We start from the raw sequence: 5,171 nt of genomic DNA, 5'->3' as shown, positions 1-5,171 counted from the left end.
ATATATATACACAAAGTAGTTGTATGCTGTCAACTTAATGTGACAGTCCCATGAAGGGAATAATACTACTGCTATTTAGCCCTAGGAAGCAGCACCGCTTCCTGTCGGCCTTGACACATTTCCTGTGTCACATTAAGTTGACAGCATACAACTACTTTATCGCATCACTACTGCATAAATCTCTGAGAGATTTAGAAATGTATTATTTATATATATATATATATATACACACACACGCACACACATACATACACAGTTTATACAATGACCTTTCATTCTGCCTACAGCTGAGAATTGTATTCTTCATGGAACCTATTTACACCCAGGCAGACTGGGCTATTAAGAGTTCAATATGTTTATGCAGGACACAGCCAAAGATTTGCTGGTCATTAAGTAGATAGCATGGGTATCAAATGAACTTAACCAGCCGTAACTTAAATTCTTAAACATATTAACTTCAAATTCCCTATGTGCCTTGTCTTTTGTATTATTTTTATTTTTTGTTTGGATAAAATTCTCAAATTTGAGGAAAGTAATGGTTTATTTCTGTAATAATTTGTTCATTGGTAAATTTGATGAGTCTAATTGCCGTGAGGACTGAAATATCTAATGTTTTGTGGCTCTTGTGCTCCTTCTGCAAGGAGCATCTGTTTTTAAAATTTCATATCATTTTACTACATTTTCCAGCAAACAAGTTGAATTTTTCAGACTAAAATCTCTAGTCACAAAAGGTAGATAATCTTATACACCAAGATGTCTTTGAACAACTAAAAATTCCATGTGCAATGCTGCAGGATTTGGAATGATATTGGCGATGTTTGTACATGTTTATATTACATACTATGTTGACTTGTATGCTGGAAAATATAGTATTTGAATTTCTGATTTAATTTAATTTTTTGTAAACACACGATGGCTCATAGTTCAGTTAAGATGAGAGAAAATCATTTCAACATGTTTGATATTGAAATTTAAGGAATAAAGTTTAAAAATGCAAAGAATATTCTTATATTCTTTTACTTGTTTCCGTCATGTGACTGTGGCCATGCTGGAGCACCACCTTAAGGGATTTTAATCAAACAAATCAACTCCAGGACTTTCTCTTTAAGCTTGGTACTTATTCTATCAGTATCTTTTGTCGAACCACTAAGTTACGGTGACATAAACACACCAACGCTGGTTGTCAAGCGATGATGGGGAGACAAACACAGACACACATAAATATAAATATATATATATATATACATACAATGGGCTTCTTTCAGTTTCTATATACCAAATCCACTCATAAGGCTTTGGTTGGCCTGAGGCTATAGTAGAAGACACTTGCCCAAAGTTCCATGCAGTGGGGCTGAACCAAGAACCATGTCTAATTTCGTTTTTGTTACATATTATGAAGTTCTGAAAATATTTTTATCAGTGGCAATCATGTATAGCACTATTTTGTTCTTTTTAGAAAATTTCAGCATGACATAACCTGAGGGATATCAATTAAACAGTTTATTTTTTTCATTTGTCTTATTTTTTAAATTCTATTTGAGTTTTATTTATTTCATTTTAGATGAAAAATATTTTTTTGATTTAAAAAAAAGTATTTTTGTCTTCAAAAATAAAAAAAAAATGAGAAAAATGAAAATGGATAAGGGCTCTAAAGCATTGGATTTTTCAATCCTAATATTAATTTGAACTTATCAAATTCATCAAAACTGTTCTCTACCCTTTTTTTAGTTCTGAAAATCTCAAAATACTTCCTTCATTATTTTCACAAAAAATCTCCCAATCAAAGCCAGATTCTATTGCAGTTTATATTTACTATTCTATTGAGAATATATTCCAATTTGAAGAATTTTCTGGAATTCTGATGTCTTTAACTGTTAATTTCCACTTTCATTCATTTCTTCTCATCGTTTTAGAGAAATTTTCTTCTAATTATTTAAAAAAAATTTTCTTGAAAAATCTTGAATTTTTTTTTTGTTTTTGAAAATTCCACAATGATAAACTGAGATTTCTTTATTTTTTTCTTTCATTTTGTTTATGTAAATTGAAATTGGGAGTGGAACAAAAATAAAATAAAAATGAATAAAAACTTTTAAGAGATGGTGCCACAGCCTCCTACTGAAACCAACAAAAGAATAAAAAGAATTAAAAATGAATTGGTAAAGTTTTGAAAAGTGACACAAAAATTTGATTTTACCTGGTATTTACTCTAAAAATTCAATAAATGTACTGAAATTTTAATTCAAGTGACAACCAAATTTCCTTCTTTTTTCTGGAAAATTAAATTTTATAACAAGTACCTCTCTTTTATTATTGTTAATTTCAGTCTCTCACTGCCCTCATTTATTTCAATAGAAATTTTAGCTTCCAATTAAGCTTAACCCTTTAGTGTTTAAACCGGCCATATCTGGCCAATATATTCTACATGTTTTATATTCAAATGGGCGATATCTAGCCTCTCATACTTAACCTACATTGACATTTTAAAAATAAACAATCACATCATTGAAACCTCAAAGTTATAAGATAATGCATGATTAATTAAAAACGATTTGAGTGAAAAATTATTACATTTAACAGAGTAATCTGAACACTAAAGGGTTAAATTTCTATTAGAATCACCCCAATCCCACCAGTTCCTACAATTTGAGGTGATTTTAAACATTAGAAATTAAAAACTAAAATATACTTTAAAAAATTTATAAAATTAATATTATCATCATCATAATTATTTAATGTCTGCCTTCCATGTATGCATGGGGTGGACAGTTTGATAGAAGATGGCTAGGCAGAAGACTGCACCAGGCTACTGTATCTTTGTGTTCTGAGTCCAAATTCCGCCAAGGTTGACTTTGTTTTTCATCCATTTGGGGGTTGATAAATTAAGTACCAGTTGAACACTGGGGTTGATGTAATCAACTTACACTCTCCCCAGAAACTGTAGGCCTTCATTTCACGTTGCTCCAGTTCACTCAGCTGTAGAAATGAGTTGCAACATCACTGGTGCCAAGCCATATCAGCCTTTGCCTTTCCCTTGGATAACATCAGTGGCATGGAGAAGTGAGGCTGGTATGCATGGGCGACTGCTGGTCTTCCATAAACATCCTTGCCCAGACTTGTGCCTAGGAGGGTAACTTTCTAGGTGCAATCCCATGGTCAAATTCCGCCAAGGTTGACATTGTTTTTCATTCATTTGGGGTTGATAAAATAAGTACCAGTTGAGCACTGGGGTTGATATAATTGACCAGCCTTGTTCCCCAAGCTTGTTGGTCTTCCGTAAAAAACCTTGCCTGGACTTGTGCCTCGGAGGGCAACCTTCTAGGTGCAATCCCATGGTCATTCATGACTGAAGGAAGTCTTTACCCTTTACTTTATCTGGGTATATTTATAAAAAACAGAAAATAAAGACCCCCCCCCACTTAACACTCTAATATGTGACAAGTTTCGTTTAGAAATTTCCATGTCTGAATTTTTTTTCTTCTTTGTACAGTTTTTTTAAATTCACGACAAATGATGTTTTGTTTATCTTCCCATCTGCTCCGTTTACTTCATTTTTAATTATGTAATTTCTGTCCCTAATTTTTTAAAGTATTTTTTTCAAGTTTGGTATTGGAAGTTGTTTTTATTTGAACTGTATATATATATATATATATATATATATGTACATATTTATTTGAACTATACGTACATACATATATATACAGGGTGCGATGGGTAAATTGTCACCATTTTATATTTTTAATTTTGTGCATGCATAGTTTGTTTTTGATTTTGTCGACTACACAGTATGCTGGGTCAGTTGGGCACTGTCTGTGAGTAAAACAGCCCCATGACACAATTAATTCTGCCAGAAATCTGGAAACGACATGCTGTACTGCTTGGCATTTGCACCAGATGCTCTAATATGAACAGATGGTGAACACACAGAACAACCGTTGACTTGCTGTGTCCCCAAAACATGTGCTGAGAGTGATAAAAATCAAACATCCAGTTAACATCATGGTGTTTGAAGTGATTACTAGTGATGGCAATATTTTGCCTCCATTCACCGTCCCACTCGACCTCGGACTCAACACGGAAACCTACATCAAGTTCCTGGAGGAGGTAGTGCTGTCCTGGGTCAAGAGGATGGCTGCCAAAACACCTGATACCTGGTAACAGGACTCTGCATCATGCCACACAAGGAGGATGTATATATATGATATGTCTGTGTGTGTGTGTGTGTGTATATATATATATATATATGTGTGTATATATATATACTCATATATATAAGTATACATATATACGTAGATGTAATTATATGCTAATCTGTTTATAGTAGATATACAAACACATGCATGTGGGCATTGAGTGAACATTTGAAGGTTCTGGAAAATTGTTACGTTTAGAATATATATTGTAGAATATTCATATGTTCTAAAATTTCAAAGGGCTTATTTAGCTAAAGGGTTTGTTTGTTAATTCCTTTATGCGAACAGCAACAATGTGACTGGATGACTGTCAGCACATTTTGTTATTTCATATGCCTATGTCTGTGTGTGTGTGTGTGTGTATATATATATATATATATATATATATAGGATTGTTTGTAGAAATACATAAATCCAGAGGAGAAGCACACTAAGAAGTAGAGCAGTTAATATCATAGTGGGGTAGGCCAATTTATGGGGTTACCCTGGGTTTCTCGCTGATAAGGGGTTTATCCTTACGGTGTATCACCAGACCCCAAACACTCGTTTTTAAGGGTCTTTTCCCCCTCCGTATTTTAAAGAGGTCTCAGGCCAGCAGTGTTTGGGGTCTGAAGATATGCCATAAGGCTAAACCCCTTGTGAGTGAGAAACCAAGGGTAACCCCATAAACTGGCTTCTCACCCCAATATAATATATATATATATATATATATGATAGGATTGCTTAAACATTCAAGGGGTAGTCTGAAGTATCTAAGCAACTAGGGGATAATCAAATCCAAAGGCACTCCTGGAGATTACTTGTGTGGGCACTGTGCTTCTGGATATATATATATATATATAAGAAGGACAGTATATATTATTATTTCTAATTTTTAGTATTTTTAATTTTAATATTTCAAAAACTTTAATAATATATAGGTATATAAAGGGTTCTTAATGCATCTCTGAAGAACGGAATTACTAACAATAAGATGATCTT

The sequence above is a fragment of the Octopus bimaculoides genome, chromosome 23 (assembly GCF_001194135.2).
Source record: "Octopus bimaculoides isolate UCB-OBI-ISO-001 chromosome 23, ASM119413v2, whole genome shotgun sequence".
Taxonomy (NCBI): domain Eukaryota; kingdom Metazoa; phylum Mollusca; class Cephalopoda; order Octopoda; family Octopodidae; genus Octopus; species Octopus bimaculoides.
This window is presented reverse-complemented; position numbering follows the sequence as displayed.